The sequence below is a fragment of the Coregonus lavaretus genome (assembly GCF_964263955.1).
Source record: "Coregonus lavaretus genome assembly, contig: HAP1_SCAFFOLD_1384, whole genome shotgun sequence".
Taxonomy (NCBI): Eukaryota; Metazoa; Chordata; class Actinopteri; order Salmoniformes; family Salmonidae; genus Coregonus; species Coregonus lavaretus.
The window spans coordinates 107,410-127,305 of NW_028163242.1; the positions used below are offsets into that span (position 1 = coordinate 107,410).

General features: G+C 41.9%; 1 long non-coding RNA gene across 2 annotated transcripts; it reads left to right on the top strand.

Annotated features, from left to right (window-relative positions):
• The first annotated feature begins 1,731 nt into the window (after window positions 1–1,731).
• On the top strand, window positions 1,732–13,507 carry LOC311118355. 2 transcript variants are annotated; one of them, XR_014611800.1, is made up of 4 exons: window positions 1,732–1,803; window positions 2,576–2,809; window positions 10,767–10,883; window positions 13,456–13,507. It is a non-coding gene; the product is annotated as an uncharacterized lncRNA (long non-coding RNA). The 2 variants fall into 2 exon arrangements; XR_014611801.1 differs by lacking the exons at window positions 10,767–10,883; window positions 13,456–13,507 and adding an exon at window positions 5,002–5,143.
• The last annotated feature ends 6,389 nt before the right edge of the window (window positions 13,508–19,896 follow it).

The window sequence follows — 19,896 nt, forward strand, 5'->3', positions numbered from 1 at the left end:
TTTATTGTGTGTTTAGTTGTACCTTTACCTTCCTGTAGTCGCTCATTTGGAAGGATTCTGTATGTAGGAATTGTCTAATATCCCTCCCAATGTGTTCTCGCAAGGGAGGTATTGAACGGGGGTGTCAATTTTGACCGCTACCTTTTTGAGAAAAAAAGTATTACTTGTTAAACAATCTCTTTCTCTGAGCAATTGTATTAGTATAAAATCATTTAATTTAATATTTTAACTTCTAAGTTAGAGATATGTTGAAACTGGATCCGTCATAATGATTCTACATTTTATAGTATGCCATGGCCTTTACTGGCCAAAGGTTAAACTACTGTTCTGTTAATGCTATACTATGGTGTTGTGCCACTAGACTTTGACCAGATATTATTGCATCCAAAGATCAACTGTACCTACAACAAAGATACAGAGCCACTTGTCATCAGGAAGGTGATCTCTCAGCACAACGGAAAATATCTCAATGACTTGACATGTTCTGGTTGTGAATACAGGCTACAAGGTAAGAATCTTCCAAGGGTTTATTGTAAAGTGTGTAGGGAAATTAAATATATGGTGTTATTATAGTATAGAGAATGACAGTAAAACACTCAGATCTAACAGTCCATTTCACCTGGGACAGGTACGTGACAGTTCAATCATACAAAATGGCGCTAACTGGGCGTAGGCAAGTCAAATTCAAAAACATATTGTTCATATCTCTTATTATAGGATTCGTATATCGTGGATATTTTACCATTTGTAAAAATGTTAATGTATCATAGTTCTAAATCATCTTTCAGAATATCAGAACATTTGTTGTTTTCTAAAAACAAAATAAAAAGTAAGGAACAAGTTGTTTTATTCACATTTAATATTAACTTTGTAGTAGAGTGGTTGCTTGTTAAAAAATCATGCAGATCACAATTTATCCAAACAACTTGGCATAAGTCCTTGCCACAGTGCTATTGCTTGGATCTAGGGTTGGGTTAGGGTTAGGGATATAGTTGGGTTAGGGTTAGGGATAGAGTTGGGTTGAAGCTCGGGTTAGGGATAGAGTTGGGTTGAAGCTAGGGTTAGGGATAGAGTTGGGTTGAAGCTAGGGTTAGGTTTAAGCCAGCATGTGGATGGACATGAGTCTAAGGTTTGAGGATATATAATCTCTTATCTGGCTGTATTGGGGGAGGAGAGAGAGAGAGAGAGAGAGAGAGAGAGAGAGAGAGAGAGAGAGAGAGAGAGAGAGAGAGAGAGAGAGAGATAGAGAGAGAGAGAGAGAGAGAGAGAGAGAGAGAGAGAGAGAGAGAGAGAGAGAGAGAGAGAGAGAGAGAGAGAGAGAGAGATATCCTACCAGTGTTTAGTTGTACCTTTACCTTCCTGTAGTCGGTCATTTGGAAGGATTCTGTATGGAGGAATGGTCTAAGATCACTCCCAATGTGTTTTCCAACTCATAAAACATTTTACAAAAAGCCTCAGTGCCGTTACCCTCACAAGGGAGGTATTGAAAGGGAGTGTAAAATTTTACCCCTACCTTTTTGAGAGAGAAAAATATTTTTTGTTAAACAAAATCTCTTTCTCTGAGCAATTTCTCCTGGCAATTGTATAAAATCATTTAATTTCAATTTTTTTTGGCATCCAATATAGCTCAGTATTTGAATTATTTATTTTATACAGTCATTTTTACTCAGCTTTATCAAGGGAGTCAATAATTTGGGACCCCACTTTATGGTTCAAAGTTAGAGATCACTAAGGTGCTCTCTCAGCAGAACGGAAAATATCTCAATGACTTGACATGTTCTGGTTGTGAATACAGGCTACAAGGTAAGAATCTTCCAAGGGATTATTGTAAAGTGTGTAGGGAAATTAAATATATGGTGTTATTATAGTATAGAGAATGACAGTAAAACACTCAGATCTAACAGTCCATTTCACCTGGGACAGGTACGTGACAGTTCAATCATACAAAATGGCGCTAACTGGGCGTAGGCAAGTCAGATTCAAAAACATATTGTTGTTCATATCTCGTATTATATGATTTGTATATCGTGGTTATTTTACAATTTGTTAAAATGTTAATGTATCATAGTTCTAAATCATCTTTCAGAATATCAGAACATTTGTTGTTTTCAAAATTACAATGAGCTCCTACTTCCTGTGTAATTTGGCATGAAACCTGAAAGTACTTTTCTTAACATTGATATTATGAATTAAATTCAATAACATCATAATCATATCAGACCTGTTGAACAAAGCAACACACTAGAATGAGTGGAATTATTACAAGAGAAAGTGAGACATTATTATTCATTATTAATATTATTATTGTTATCAATATTATGAATAATATTATATTATTATTATTGTTATTATTAATATCATTATTATTATTATTAGTTCCACTGCATGGAGAAAATGTGAAAATATCAGTCATGACTACATGTTGATGTGATTGCATTATATCTCCTGACTGTTTGGATGTATCTGTTAGTAAATGTTTGATTTCTAAGAGATAATGAATAAAATAGAACAATTGACCTTCAATAATTAGTTGTCACTGTGTTAACCACAACCAACATGCTGGATCTCTGTTTAGGGGTCAGTGAACGAAAATGAGTCTCTCTGGGGAGAGAGAGGAGGGGGTCCCTGCCTCTAAAATGAGTCTCTCTGGAGAGAGAGAGGAGGGGGGCCCTGCCTCTAAAATGAGTCTCTCTAGGGAGAGAGAGGAGGGGGTCCCTGCCTCTAAAATGAGTCTCTCTGGAGAGAGAGAGGAGGGGGGCCCTGCCTCTAAAATGAGTCTCTCTGGGGGACATGACACCAAAACTAAGAGGTGAGATGACCATGTTGTTTAAGAATTTATAAAGAGTTTATTTCTAAAACGTTATATCCACAATATTTTTCATATTTGTTATTTTTTGTCAGAAATGATTGCTTATGGGTACCTTCATGTGTCTAAAATGTTGACAATATTACGGTCAAAACAACACACTCTTCACTCCTGTTTAAACCAAAAAGGGTTCTATCACCTGCTTTATATATGGAACCACTAAAAGTTCTATATAGAAACATTTTATAGGGTTCTTTAATCAGAACTCTAGAGGTTCTTCTTCCCTGAACCAAAATGGCTCCATATAGAACCCTGCATGGTGCCATTTATGAATTATGGCTACTATTATTAAATAGGAATATTTTTAGCTAGAATATAATTTATATGAAAATAGGAACGGTTGAAAAATCCCAATATTCATTTAAAATGATCCTTATAAATAGTAGTGCTGGGGATTTGGAAAGCCATAGTCAGTCAATCAACAACAGAATAATACTCTTATGAAAAATATGGATCTTTAATTTACAGTCTGTGGATACTATGTGACTAGTGATAAATTGTGTCAATTCAAATCTGGTATTGGAACAAAAGAGGTCAACACGTCTTCTAAAATAGACTAGTATTTTAATTAATGCAAAACACTTCAATGGTAAATATGATGTTCGTATATACGGGTCCACTGAAATACCACGCAGGGCAGACAGAGAACTGAGCCATCATTCTAAGTTCTTCTTTAAATACTCTGACAGAGATAGTTGCTGCTCCCTGCTGGCCTATCAGAGTAGAGACTGAGCGTGGTTTAGACTTACTCAGCCTATCGTTGGCGCACAGGCTGGTCCCAGGCCCTTGGCGCTTCACTGTTGCCAGGTGTTTAGTTGTTTTGCAACTTGTCCAGAGATTCAGCACTTTTGCAGAACACATGTCCTTGAGCGGTCTAACAAAGAGGCAGTGTGTGTATGTGAGACACAAGTCTGTCTCGGCCTACCCCCTAATAGTTCCTCACATTAATCACAGCTTGTTATGTTGACCAATCTATATAAGTACAGCACAAACCTTTTATGTTTAATCATTCATGTATTCTTTCTAAGCTAGGCATCACGTCTAAAATATAAGAGAATAATTTCCCACACTAGAAAGGTTAAAAATGCATGTATGACATCACAGCACAGTTGAAAAAATATGGCAGGTGGAAATCAAAAGAGGATGTTCTACGGAGATAGGTGGGCGGGGCTGAGAGTAGCAGAGGGGTGGGATTAAAAAAGATCATGATCAGTAATAGTCATTACTGTAAACACTATAGATGTCTGAGTACTATCTATCCAAAATGTAATGTGTATAAGTAATAATAATAATAATTATTATTATATATTATTATATATATAAAAAAGTAATTACTTTATTAATTATTGATTAGTAAATCAAATCAAATCAAATCAAATTGTATTGGCCACATGCGCCGAATACAACAGGTGCAGACATTACAGTGAAATGCTTACTTACAGCCCTTAACCAACAGTGCATTTATTAATTTTTTTTAAAGTAAAAATAAAACAACAACAAAAAAAGTGTTGAGAAAAAAAAAGAGCAGAAGTAAAATTAAATAACAGTAGGGAGGCTATATATACAGGGGGGTACCGGTGCAGAGTCAATGTGCGGGGGCACCGGCTAGTTGCGGTAGTTGAGGTAATATGTACATGTGTGTGGAGTTAAAGTGACTATGCATAAATAATTAACAGAGTAGCAGCAGCGTAAAAAGGATGGGGTGGGGGGGCAGTGCAAATAGTCCGGGTAGCCATGATTAGCTGTTCAGGAGTCTTATGGCTTGGGGGTAGAAGCTGTTGAGAAGTCTTTTGGACCTAGACTTGGCACTCCGGTACCGCTTGTATCCTTGGCACTCCGGTATCCTTTGTCTTGGTCACGTTGAGGGAGAGGTTGTTGTCCTGGCACCACACGGCCAGGTCTCTGACCTCCTCCCTATAGGCTGTCTATAGATGTCTGGGAAAAATTATAATTACTGTGTAAAAGTATTGTATGGGTGGGGGGTAGAATTGATCTTGGTTATATGCAAACACACACGTCAACTCTGGCTGACTTCTTTACAATACAATACATTACAATACAATACAACTTTGTCCATTAGTTACAGCAAACAACAAAAGTGTGTCGTCTGCTCCGTTCTTAACCCCCCCAAACAGCAGACCTCACACATACAGTTGAGACCAGCACAGGTTCAAGCTGCAGTGCAGCGCCCCTGGATGGAGAGCATGTTGTGGGGTTAAGGGCCTTGCTCAAGGGCCCAACGAAAGGTGAATGTTTTGAGGATGTGAAACCAGCAGCCCTCCAGTGGTCTGATCAATTCCGCCCATTTTTTCCAGTGCCTAGCCCGGGATTCAAACCGGACACCTTTCTGCCATAGGTCCAACTCCTGCCACAGCTCCAACTCCTTAGCCGCTGGGCGAAAACCTGAGTTAATATTCAGAAATAAGCAAGAGTTAATCTGCCAAAACTGAGACAAAATGCTATGCAGACATCATTATTATGATGTAGAAGAACAACATTCATGTAGTTGTCATCAGCAGCAGCCACAAGCCAGACTGAGCAAAACATAGATGGTGTGTTAAAAGTCATGTAATGATTAACTAGACTATTGAATCACCAACACTTATAATACATAATTATTATACAGAAATCATTGTCAAAAGTGGAAGACATATTGATGCATGTAGGTCTATGTTATTTCTGGATTGATCATATAGAAAAATCTAAACATTATTTTAACAACTCCAAAGCAATTACATGTGGCGCAGGAACCACTGACTCGGTGCATTTTCCTATTATCAAGACACCTTCTGTTAACCCAGATCTCAAAATATTGTTTAAAAAAAGTAATAATTTTATTTTACGTAATAATAATGATAATAATAATGATAACAAATTAATTTTACTAATGTAAGCCACTGTAAAGACTGGTTTAGTTTATTGTGTGGCAGTGCTCATGTCCGCGTTCTGGAACTGTCCGCGTCCTCGTACAGAGCTGTCCGCGTCCACGTACGGTTTGGCGGCAAGCATATTGTCCAGTTACGCGCAGAGTGGGCTGAGGTGATCTTGGGGAATAACGACGGAGTTCGTTACAGTGTTGAGACACCGAAGTTTATTGTTCAATTTGCTTTTTGATTAACGGTCAGGGACAGTATGAGTGTAGCTCACTCACTCACCTGTGTACACGTTGTGGTCACCCATTTTGCTAGCAATGGCTGGCGGATAGCCATCAAACATTAAACAGTTTCTGGCCATTACATTTACATTTATGTCATTTAGCAGACGCTCTTATCCAGAGCGACTTACAAATTGGTGCATTCACCTTATAGCCAGTGGGACAACCACTTTACAATATGTTAAAAAATAAAATGTGTGGGGGGGGGGGGGGGTGGGGGGGGGGGGGGGGGGGGTTAAGGGGGGGGTAGAAGGATTACTTTATCCAATCCCAGGTATTCCTTAAAGAGGTGGGGTTTCAAGTGTCTCCGGAAGGTGGTGAGTGACTCCGCTGTCCTGGCTTTGTGAGGGAGCTTGTTCCACCATTGGGGTGCCAGAGCAGCGAACAGTTTTGACTGGGCTGAGCGGGAACTGTGCATCCGCAGAAGTAGGGGGGCCAGCAGGCCAGAGGTGGATGAACGCAATTTCCTCGTTTGGGTGTAGGGACTGATCAGAGCCTGAAGGTACGGAGGTGCCGTTCCCCTCACAGCTCCGTAGGCAAGCACCATGGTCTTGTAGCAGATGCGAGCTTCAACTGGAAGCCAGTGGAGTGTGAGGAGGAGTGGGGTGACGTGAGAGAACTTGGGAAGGTTGAACACCAGACGGGCTGCGGCATTCTGGATGAGTTGTAGGGGTTTAATGGCACAGGCAGGGAGCCCAGCCAACAGTGAGTTGCAGTAATCCAGACGGGAGATGACAAGTGCCTGGATTAGGACTTGTGCCGCTTCCTGTGTAAGGCATGGTCGTACTCTCCGAATGTTGTAGAGCATGAACCTACAGGATCGGGTCACCACCTTGATGTTAGCGGAGAACGACAGGGTGTTGTCCAGGGTCACGCCAAGGCTCTTTGCACTCTGGGAGGAGGACACAACAGAGTTGTCAACTGTGATGGCGAGATCATGGAACGGGCAGTCCTTCCCCGGGAGGAAGAGCAGCTCCGTCTTGCCGAGGTTCAGCTTGAGGTGGTGATCCGTCATCCACACTGATATGTCTGCCAGACATGCAGAGATGCGATTCGCCACCTGGTTATCAGAAGGGGGAAAGTAGAAGATTAGTTGTGTGTCGTCTGCATAGCAATGATAGGAGAGGCCATGTGAGGATATGACAGAGCCAAGTGACTTGGTGTATAGCGAGAATAGGAAAGGGCCTTAACTGAGCCCTGGGGGACACCAGTGGTGAGAGCATGTGGTAATGAGACAGATTCTCGCCATGCCACTTGGTAGGAGCGACCTGTCAGGTAGGACGCAATCCAGGAGTGAGCCGCGCCGGAGATGCCCAACTCGGAGTGGTTGGAGAGGAGGATCTGATGGTTCACAGTATCAATGGCAGCAGACAGGTCTAGAAGGACAAGAGCAGAGGACAGAGAGTTAGCTTTAGCAGTGCGGAGAGCCTCCGTGACATAGAGAAGAGCAGTCTCAGTTGAATGACCAGTCTTGAAACCTGACTGGTTTGGATCAGGAAGGGGGAGGAGGATTCAGCAGGGAGGAGAAGGTGGCAAAGAGCTTCCTAGGGTTAGAGGCAGATGCTTGGAATTTAGAGTAGTAGAAAGTGGCTTTAGCAGCAGAAACAGAGGAAGAAAATGTAGAGAGGAGGGAGTGAAAAGATGCCAGGTCCGCAGGGAGTCTAGTTTTCCTCCATTTCCACTTGGCTGCCCGGAGCCTTGTTCTGTGAGCTCGCAATGAGTCGTCAAGCCACGGAGCAGGAGGGGAGGACCGAGCCGGCCAGGAGGATAGGGGACATAGAGAGTCAAAGGATGCAGAAAGGGAGGAGAGGAGGGTTGAGGAGGCAGAATCAGGAGATTGGAGGGAGAAGGATTGAGCAGAGGGAAGAGATGATAGGCTGGAAGAGGAGAGAGTAGCGGGAGAGAGAGAGCGAAGGTTGCGACGGCACATTACCATCTGAGTAGAGGCAGAGTGAGTAGTGTTGGAGGAGAGCGAGAGAGAAAAGGATACAAAGTAGTGGTCGGAGACATGGAGGGGAGTTGCAGTGAGATTAGTAGAAGAACAGCATCTAGTAAAGATGAGGTCAAGCGTATTGCCTGCCTTGTGAGTAGGGGGGACAGTGAGAGGGTGAGGTCAAAAGAGGAGAGGAGTGGAAAGAAGGAGGCAGAGAGAAATGAGTCAAAGGTAGACGTAGGGAAGTTAAAGTCCCCCAGAACTGTGAGAGGTGAGCCATCCTCAGGAAAGGAACTTATCAAGGCGTCAAGCTCATTGATTAACTCTCCAAGGGAACCTGGAGGGCAATAAATGATAAGGATGTTAAGCTTGAATGGGCTAGTGACTGTGACAGCATGGAATTCAAATGAGGAGATAGACAGATGGGTCAGGGGAAAAAGAGAGAATGTCAACTTGGGAGAGATGAGGATTCCTGTGCCACCACCCCGCTGACCAGATGCTCTCGGGGTATGCGAGAACACATGGTCAGACGAGGAGAGAGCAGTAGGAGTAGCAGTGTTTTCAGTGGTAATCCATGTTTCCGTCAGCGCCAAGAAGTCGAGGGAATGAAGGGTAGCATAGGCTGAGATGAACTCTGCCTTGTTGGCCGCAGAACGGCAGTTCCAGAGGCTGCCGGAGACCTGGAACTCCACGTGGGTCGCAAGCAGGTTTTCCTACTTACAAAGCATGTAGAGGTCTGTAATTTTTATCATAGGTACACTTCAACTGTGAAAAATCCAGAAAATCACACTGTATGATTTTTACGTAATGAATTTTCATTTTATTGCATGTCATACGTATTTGATCACCTACCAACCAGTAAGAATTCTGGCTCTCACAGACCTGTTAGTTTTTCTTTAAGAAGCCCTCCTGTTCTCCACTCATTACCTGTATTAACTGCACCTGTTTGAACTCGTTACCTGTATAAAAGACACCTGTCCACACACTCAATCAAACAGACTCCAACCTCTCCACAATGGTCAAGACCAGAGAGCTGTGTAAGGACATCAGGGATACAATTGTAGACCTGCACAAGGCTGGGATGGGCTACAGGACAATAGGCAAGCAGCTTGGTGAGAAGGCAACAACTGTTGGCGCAATTATTAGAAAATGGAAGAAGTTCAAGAAGACGGTCAATCACCCTCGGTCTAGGGCTCCATGCAAGATCTCACCTCGTGGGGCATCAATGATCATGTGGAAGGTGAGGGATCAGCCCAGAACTACACGGCAGGACCTGGTCAATGACATGAAGAGAGCTGGGACCACAGTCTCAAAGAAAACCATTACTAACACACTACGCCGTCATGGATTAAAATCCTGCAGCGCACGCAAGGTCCACCTGCTCAAGCCAGCGCATGTCCAGGCCCGTCTGAAGTTTGCCAATGACCATCTGGATGATCCAGAGGAGGAATGGGAAAAGGTAATGTGGTCTGATGAGACAAAAATAGAGCTTTTTGGTCTAAACTCCACTCGCCGTGCTTGGAGGAAGAAGAAGGATGAGTACAACCCCAAGAACACCATCCCAACAGTGAAGCATGGAGGTGGAAACATCATGGATGCTTTTCTGCAAAGGGGACAGGACAACTGCACCGTATTGAGGGGAGGATGGATGGTGCCATGTATTGCGAGATCTTGGCCAACAACCTCCTTCCCTCAGTAAGAGCATTGAAGATGGGTCGTGGCTGGGTCTTCCAGCATGACAACAACCTGAAACACACAGCCAGGGCAACTAAGGAGTGGCTCCGTAAGAAGCATCTCAAGGTCCTGGAGTGGCCTAGCCAGTCTCCAGACCTCAACCCAATAGAAAATCTTTGGAGGGAGCTGAAAGTCCGTATTGCCCAGCGACAGCCCCGAAACCTGAAGGATCTGGAGAAGGTCTGTATGGAGGAGTGGGCCAAAATCCCTGCTGCAGTGTGTGCAAACCTGGTCAAGACCTACAGGAAACGTATGATCTCTGTAATTGCAAACAAAGGTTTCTGTACCAAATATTAAGTTCTGCTTTTCTGATGTATCAAATACTTATGTCATGCAATAAAATGCAAATTCATTACTTAAAAATCATACAATGTGATTTTCTGGATTTTTGTTTTAGATTCCGTCTCTCACAGTTGAAGTGTACCTATGATAAAAATTACAGACCTCTACATCCTTTGTAAGTAGGAAAACCTGCAAAATCGGCAGTGTATATAATAATAATATAATATGCCATTTAGCAGACGCTTTTATCCAAAGCGACTTACAGTCATGCATGCATACATTTTTGTGTATGGGTGGTCCCGGGGATCGAACCCACTACCTTGGCGTTACAAGCGCCGTGCTCTACCAGCTGAGCTACAGAGGACCACAAGTATCAAATACTTGTTCTCCCCGCTGTATATTATTACTGTGTAAAACCTAGCAGTACTACTTATTTCTCTGAGAGTGAGGCAGATATATTATTACTGTGTAAAACCTAGCAGTACTACTTATTTCTCTGAGAGTGAGGCAGATTTATAGCATTGTGCAAAAAACATGATTATTTGTCTCTCTGAAATGAAACCATCAAGTGATAGATTTTAAACAAATACATGGTTGTCATTGAACCATCGCATACCATGATTAGCTACTGAAAAAACACACCAATCTCTTTCATAATTTCTTAAAACAATAAAAGCTAATTTAGGAACATTTCTGAAAATTGATATATAGCGTTTTGTAATGAAACTCTTCTTATGTTTCCCCATCTGAGCTCAGAGTAGATGAGAGACGTAATGTTTGTCTCTGTTGTGTTGAAGCCCAATCAAGCAGGAGAGACCAGCCTCCCCTGTACCCAGCTGTGTGTCCATGAAGAGTGACCAGTCTATGGGTCGTCCTATAATGTTTAGAAAGGGAGCCTTTTCTACTGAACAAAGGTAAGAAGAACTCATGGGTCATGGTCAGTGAGTTAAACAACACTGTCTCTAGTCATTTCTCCTCTCCCATTTTCCCATTTATTTTTGTTGTTTTCATAATCCATAGGATAATCCTTTTTTCCATTTTCATAGTCCTGAAACATTATCAAACAAACACAACATTCCCTGTGTGTGTGTGTTTGTGTGTGTGTGTGTGTGTGTGTGTGTGCACTCCCTGGATGAGGAGATGTAATCTCTATCCTGATTGCCGAGGACTTTTACACCTACCTACATGTACATATTACCTCAACTACCTGGTACCCCTGCACATTGACTCAGTACTGGTACTCCTTGTATATAGTCTAGTTATTACCTCAACTACCTGGTACCCCTGCACATTGACTCAGTACTGGTACTCCTTGTATATAGTATAGTTATTTCCTCAACTACCTGGTACCCCTGCACATTGACTCAGTACTGGTACTCCTTATAGCCTCATTATTATAATTTCATTGTGTTACTATTTACTTTTTCTTTGTTTTTAACTGCATTGTTGGGAAAGGGCTCGTTAGTAAGCATTTCACGGTAAAGTGTACACCTGTTGTATTCAGCGCATGTGAGAAATACAATTTGATTTGAAGGTCATTGGCTCTAACGGTCGTCTCGTGCCGAACAGCGCATGTTCGGATGTTGAAGCACTGTGGCTAGGAAAAACTCCCTAGAAAGGCAGGAACCTAGGAAGAAACCTAGAGAGGAACCAGGCTCTGAGGGGTGGCCAGTCCTCTTCTGGCTGTGCCAGGTGGAGATTATAACAGTACATGGCCATTAAGGCCAGATCGTTCTTCAAAATATTCAAATGTTCATAGACGACCAGCAGGGTCAAATAATAATCACAGTGGTTATAGAGGGTGCAACAGGTCAGCACCTCAGGAGTAAATGTCAGTTGGCTTTTCATAGTCGAGCATTCAGAGGTTGAGACAGCAGGTGAGAGCGAGAGAGAGAGAGAGAGAGAGAGAGAGAGAGAGAGAGAGAGACGGAGAGGGAGAGAGAGCGAGAGAGAGCGAGAGCGAGAGAGAGAGAGACGGAGAGGAGAGAGAGAGAGAGAGAGAGAGAGAGAGAGAGAGAGAGAGAGAGAGACAGAGAGAGAGAGAGAGAGAGAGAGAGAGAGAGAGAGAGAGAGAGAGAGCGAGAGAGAGCGAGAGAGAGCGAGAGAGAGAGAGACGGAGAGGGAGAGAGAGAGAGAGAGACGGAGAGGGAGAGAGAGCGAGGGTAACAGTCTGCCAGATTAGGCTACAGGTAAAGAAATAACCTGGCTGTTGTTGACAAGCATGGACCTATTCAGTTCATATCCATATTATTAATTTTCATTTCAGAGATTGAAATTACGACCCCATCCTCAGTAGCCTATTCCAGCAGGCTACTGGGCAACAGAAGCACTTCCTACCTCAAAATCGTCTTGCTATTCATGTTAAATAAATGAATCTGTCAATTTGAACTAAGCAAGCTGCTAAATCATTCAGCTTACATCTTGCCTACATCTTGCCCAGGCTACTGGAGGCTGTCTGAAATAAGATGTAGGCCTATCAGGGGCTATGTTTTGGCCTAGTTTTCAGGCCTTGTGGGTGGGTTTTGAGTAGTCATTGGGCTAGAAAAAGTCATTGCATTAAATCACCTGACTGTTTGGATGTGTCTGTTACTTAATGTTTTATTGCTGAGAGATAATGAATAAAAGAGAACACTGTGTTAACCGCAACCAACATGCTGGATCTCTGTTTAGGGGTCAGTGCTCTAAAAGGAGTCTCTCTGGGGAGAGAGAGGAGGGGGGCCCTGCATCTAAAATGAGTCTCTCTGGGGAGAGAGAGGAGGGGGTCCCTGCCTCTAAAATGAGTCTCTCTGGGGAGAGAGAGGAGGGGGGCCCTGCATCTAAAAGGAGTCGCTCTGGGGAGAGAGAGGAGGGGGGCCCTGCCTCTAAAATGAGTCTCTTTGGGGGACATGACACCAAAACTAAGAGCTGAGCTGAAAATATTGTTTAAGAATTTATATTAGAAAATGCTATATAGGAGAAAGAAAATCACATTTGTGTTTTTTCATCAGAAATGATTACTAATAGGTACCTTCAATGTAACTATTGTAGATTTGAGATGTGATTTAAAACCATTGTTTAGCTGGAATGTAATGTTCGTATCCTGTATATTTGACTGTGATACGTGGTAGTCTCACCTAGCTACCTTAAGGTGAATGCATTTACAGATGCCATATCTTAATTTGACCCAGTTTCTCACACCAGGAAAATAATCCTGCAGCAATAGCAAATGTGTATTTTTAGGTGGATTATAATTAAGGGATATTTTCTGTAGGGGTTCATACATTTTTCATCAGGGAAAATCAAGTCATTTTAAAGTGGAAATTACACACTTTAGACACCTTTATAAAGCCTTGTAGTGGTTTAATAATTTCTTTAAACAATAGAAGCTAATTTACGAACATTTCTGAAAATGGATATACAGCGTTTTGGAATGAAACTCTTCTTATGTTTCCCCATCTGAGCTCAGAGTAGATGAGAGATGTAATGTTTGTCTCTGTTGTGTTGAAGCCCAATCAAGCAGGAGAGACCAGCCTCCCCTGTACCCAGCTGTGTGTCCATGAAGAGTGACTGGTCTATGGAACATCCTCTAAACTTCAGAGAGGGAGACTCTTCTAGTGAACAAAGGTAAGAAGAACTCATGGGTCATGGTCAGTGAGTTAAACAACACTGTCTCTAGTCATTTCTCCTCTCCCATTTTCCCATTTCTTTTTGTTGTTTTCATAATCCATAGGCTAAACCTTTTTTCCATTTTCATAGTCCTGAAACAATATTAAACAAACACAACATTCCCTCCCTGTGTGTGTGTGTGTGCGTGTGTGTGTGTGTGTGTGTGTTTGTGTGTGTCTGTCAGTGGGTGTGTGTGCACTCCCTTTTAACCCTACCTACATGTACATATTTCCTAAATTACCTCAACTACATGGTACCCCTGCACGTTGACTCAGTACTGGTACTCCTTATAGCCTCATTATTGTTATTTTATTATGTTACTATTTCCTTTTTTTATTTAGCTAATTTTTGTGACTTTTTAACTCTGCATTGTTGGGAAAGGGCTCGTAAGTAAGCATTTCACGGTAAAGTGTACCACTGTTGTATTCGGCGCATGTGAGAAATACAATTTGATTTGATTTGAAGCTCATGCGCAGAAATACGTCATTGGGTCTAATGGTCGTCTTGTGCCGAACTGCACAGGAGCAGGCCGTCAAATCAAAGGCACTCCTTCGATATAAAGTTGTTTTTGACTAACATGAAAATGTGTCAGTTTGTTAAACTACTTAAGACAGAACATTTTCAAAATTAACAACTAAGGAAGTCATTTTTACCTCTCATTGACTTCTCAAACCCCAAACCCTGGCCTGGTCTGCATATGTATTCCCAGAAGACATTTCTTACATCAGCAGTTGTCACAAAGTGCTTATATAGAAACCCAGTCTAAAACCCCAAAGAGCAAGCATTGCAGATGTAGAAGCACGGTGGCTAGGAAAAACTCCCTAGAAAGGCAGGAACCTAGGAAGAAACCTAGAGAGGAACCAGGCTCTGAGGGGTAGCCAGTCCTCTTCTGGCTGTGCTGGGGGGAGATTATACCAGTATATGGCCATTAAGGCCAGATCGTTCTTCAAGATGTTCAAATGTTCATAGATGACCAGCAGGGTCAAATAATAATCACTGTGGTTATAGAGGTTGCAACATGTCAGCATCTCAGAAGTAAATGTCAGTTGGCTTTTCATAGCCAAGCATTCAGAGGTCAAGACAGCAGGTGTGGTAGAGAGAGAGAGGGAGAGAGAGAGAGAGAGAGAGAGAGAGAGAGAGAGAGAGAGAGAGGGTCGAAACAGCAGGTTCAGGACAAGGTCGCACGTCTGGTGAACAGGTCAGAGTTCCATATCATTTACATTTACATTTACATTTACATCATTTAGCAGACGCTCTTATCCAGAGCGACTTACAAATGAAAACGTTGCGTTGCCTAATGAACACAACCCTGCTCTGAAGACTGAGGAAGGACATATCATATGCTTTGTGACCTCAGTGAGTTAAAGACTTCTGAGAAAGAGATTAAAGAAACTGATCAGTGAGCACATGAATCAACGCAACTCTGTGCAGCATGCATCGCTTGGGGTTACAGGAAATTAAGATGTGCCACACTGACTGCAAAACATCTTCAGACTGACTTAATTCACCTAGATGACGACTTGACTTCAGTCACTTCTTTGTTCCTCATTTTGTGATTTCTTTCTAACATGTTATATATATTTTTTAAACTTAAAGTCTATGTCAACACTAAACCAGTGGTCACAAAGAGACGGATAAACCATGTGATTCTATGTTTAGCGGAGATCTTCTGTGTATAAAGTGACGCGGGAGTGCAAAAAAGCATCTAACGACGCACTTGGCTGTTCTACAAGTGGTCTGAGGCAGGTGTTAGAATACGAGCATTTTCAAGTGCAACGTTAATAACGATGGTTTTGGGAAACAGCTCAGAGATTTAACAATGCTCCTACGAAGGTTCTAACGATGAACTTGGCCTTAAGATGCTTTTGGAAAACCGGACCCTGGACAAAAACATCTGCTAAATGACTAAAATATCAAATGTAAATGTTTTACATACAGATCTCATATTACTGTATTGAATTATTATTTTACAATATTTAAATATTGATGTCACAAGTGTATCATTTGTACAGTTCTTTATAAAAAATGTAGTTATTTGTTACATTTAACTTTGTAAAACCTAGCAGTACTACTTATTTCTCTGAGAGTGAGGCAGATATATAGCATTTTGCAAAAAAAACATTTGTCTCTCTGAAATGAAGCCATTATGTGATTGATTTTAATCACATGCCTGTCATTGAACAACACCATGCCATGATTAGCTAGTGAAAAAACAACCATTTATTTGATAATTTCTTTAAACAATAGAAGCTAATTTACGAACATTTCTGAAAATGGATATATAGCGTTTTGGAATGAAACTCTTGTTTCCCCATCTGAGCTCAGAGTAGATGAGAGACGTAATGTTTGTCTCTGTTGTGTTGAAGCCCAATCAAGCAGGAGAGACCAGCCTCCCCTGTACCCAGCTGTGTGTCCATGAAGAGTGACCGGTCTATGGAACATCCTATAGAGTTTAGAGAGGGAGACTTTTCTACTGAACAAAGGTAAGAAGAACTCATGGGTCATGGTCAGTGAGTTAAACAACACTGTCTCTAGTCATTTCTCCTCTCCCATTTTCCCATTTATTTTTGCTGTTTTCATAATCCATAGGCTAACCCTTTTTTCCATTTTCATAGTCCTGAAACAATATTAAACCAACACTACATTCCCTCTGTGTGTGTGTGTGTGTGTGTGTGTGTGTGTGTGTGTGTGTGTGTGTGTGTGTGTGTGTGTGTGTGTGTGTGTGTGTGTGTGTGTGTGTGTGTGTGTGTGTGTGTGTGTGTGTGTGTGTGTGTGTGTGTGTGTGTGTGTGTGTGTGTGTGTGTGTGTGTGTGTGTGTTTGTGTGTGCACTCCCTGGATGTGGAAATGTAATCTCATGTCTTGTCCACAGAAACCAACAGGAGAGATCAGAGTCAGAGATTCTCAGTGGTCAGTCTTCCCAGAGTCATCAAACAGACCTGGCCTCCATATTCAGTGTATGTGGTCCTGTTATGTACATTTGTTTTTGTTTACCTCAAGTAAAGTTGATCTGTCAATCATTCATGAATGTGTTAATGAGAAAGCATTTTGTCTCTTGCTTAACTTATTGACTTTATTTATTTCAGTTGCTTGAAGAGAATATTATGACATTTGTGAAGAACGAGCTGAAGATGTTCAAGAGGATTCTTAGTCCAGAACTCCCAGAAGGCTTTGAGAGTCAGAAGCAGGATAAGGAAGTGGTGGATGCTGAAGATGAGAAGCAGGAGAGCAGTGCCAGAGAGGGGGCTCTGAAGATCACACTGCACGTCCTGAGAAAAATGAACCAGAAGGAGCTTGCTGACACACTGGAGAAAAGTAAGAGCTGTCTGCCTCATGTTGAATGCTGTTTTATAACATTTAAAAGCTGTAGCTAAAGTACAGCTAAAGTAGCTGTGTAACTCAATGATATTGTAGCAGCCTTAACACAACACCTAGTGACCTCATCAAGTAGCATCAGGGATGTGTTGTGGTGATTAATTTAGACAGAGAGAAGAGGAGAGACAGAGGAGAGAGAGAGAGAGAGAACATTATTAATGCCATCAATAATACCAATAATGATATAAATCAGTCACACCAGTGTGTAATGCATTATGAAAACATTTACACATTTATACAGACAAGAGAATAAATGATTATAATTTAAACTTTATAAGACAGTCTTACAATACTGTAGGCATTAAAACTGATGTAATATTAATATCCTCTGTGTTATTTCTAGATTCAGATGAGCTTGCTGTGATTTGCCAACGTGAACTCAAATCTAATCTAAAGAAGAAGTTTCAATGTGTATTTGAGGGGATCGCTAAACAAGGAAACCCAACACTTCTCAATAAGATCTACACAGAGCTCTACATCACAGAGGGTGGAACAGGAGAGGTCAATAATGAACATGAGCTGAGACAGATTGAGACAACAACCAGGAAACAAGCAAGACCAGAGACTGCAATCAAATGTAACGACATCTTCAAATCCTTAACTGGACAAGACAAACTTATCAGAACTGTGCTGACAAAGGGAGTCGCTGGCATTGGAAAAACAGTCTCTGTGCAGAAGTTCATTCTGGACTGGGCTGAAGGAAAAGCAAATCAGGATGTCCAATTTGTATTTTCATTCCCTTTTCGGGAGCTGAATTTGATGAAAGGTGAAAAACACACGTTGATTGAACTTCTCAATCACTTCTCAAAGGAAACCAAAGAATCAAGAATCTCCAACTACGACAAGTACAAAGTTCTGTTCATCTTTGATGGTCTGGATGAGTGCCGACTGCCCTTAGACTTCCAGAAGAACAAGATGTGTTTTGACGTCACAGAGTCAACCTCAGTGGATGTTCTGCTGACAAATCTCATCAATGGAAATCTGCTTCCCTCTGCTCTCCTCTGGATAACTACCCGACCTTCAGCAGCCAATAAGATCCCTTCAGTGTGTGTTGACCAGGTGGCAGAAGTACGAGGGTTCAATGACCCACAGAAGGAGGAGTACTTCAGGAAGAGATTCAGTGATGAGGACCTGGCCAGCAGAATCATCTCACACATAAAGACATCAAGGAGCCTCCACATCATGTGCCACATTCCAGTCTTCTGTTGGATTTCTGCAACAGTCCTTGAACACATGTTGAGTACAGACAAGACAGAAGAGATGCCAAAGACTCTGACTGAGATGTACTCACACCTTGTGGAGTTTCATACCAAACAGAATAATGAAAAGTATCTTGGGAAAGAAGAGACAGGTCCACACTGGAATAAAGAGAGCATTCTGTCACTGGGAAAACTGGCTTTTCAACAGCTTGTGAATGGCAATCTGATTTTCTATGAAGAAGACCTGAAAGAGGCTGGCATTGATGTCAATGAAGCCTCAGTGTACTCAGGATTGTGCACACAGCTCTTTAAAGAGGAACGTGGGCTGTACCAGGACAAGGTGTACTGCTTCATGCATCTGAGCATTCAGGAGTTTCTGGCTGCTGTATATGTGTTCCTCTCATTCATCAACAACAATGAGAATCTAATGGCCGAACCGCAAGTTACTAAAGTTACTGTCTACAAGAGTGCTGTGGATAAAGCCTTACAAAGTGAGACAGGAAACCTGGACCTTTTCCTCCGCTTCCTTCTGGGCCTCTCACTGGAGTCCAATCAGAAGCACTTACGAGGTCTACTGACAAAGACAAGAAGCAGCTCACAAAGCCATGAAGAAACAGTCATGTACATCAAGGAGAAGATCAGGGAGAATCCCTCTCCAGAGAGGTGCATCAATCTGTTCCACTGTCTGAATGAACTCAATGACCATTCTCTAGTGGAGGAGATCCAAAGCTACCTGAGATCAGGAAGTCTGTCAAAAGCCAAACTGTCACCTGCACAGTGGTCAGCTCTGGTCTTTGTGTTGCTGACTTCAGAAAAGGAGCTGGATGTGTTTGACCTGAAGAAATACTCCAGATCAGAGGAAGGTCTTCTGAGGCTGCTGCCAGTGGTCAAAGCCTCCAGAGCTGCTCTGTGAGTACATAAAATGACATTTAAGTACTAATCATCAGGAAGAAATATTCAGTTTAGAGAAATATATGTATTATAATATGTATATAATATATAGTATTACATTGAAAAACTTACTGAATCAGTGCATTGATGTTCACATTAGTATAACAATATGACCATACAATTCTAGGAGACGGAAGATGAATCTATATGTTGTTTGAGAGAATAAACAAAATGCATCTGCCATTGTCCTTCTACACTACTGGTGTTAAATTAACAGTGTGTTTGTGAAATCATGATGATCTCTCTGTCAGGCTGTCAGGCTGTGGAGTCACAGAGAAAGGCTGTGCTTCTCTGGTCTCAGCTCTGAAGTCAAACCCCTCACACCTGAGAGAGCTGGATCTGAGTAACAATGACCTGAAGGATTCAGGAGTGAAGCTGCTCTCTGCTGGACTGGGGAATCCCCACTGTAAACTGGAGACTCTGAGGTCAGTATTCCTGTAGTTGGTCAACAAGTGATAACTGTTCACCAGATCCACATGTGTTTACCAGGCACACATAGTCCACACCATATGTGTTTGGACAGTGAAGCTTACAGTTTTACATTTGGTGCTATGCTCCAGCATTTTGGATTTGAGATAGAATGTTTCATATTAGGCGACAGTACAGAATGTCACCTTTTATTTGAGGGTATTTTCATACATATCTGTGTTACTGTTTAGATATGAAAGCACTTTATGTGTCTAGTTCTTCCATTTGAAAAAGTCGTAATAATTTGGACATATTCACTTATATTGTATTAAAGTAGTCATAAGTTTAGTG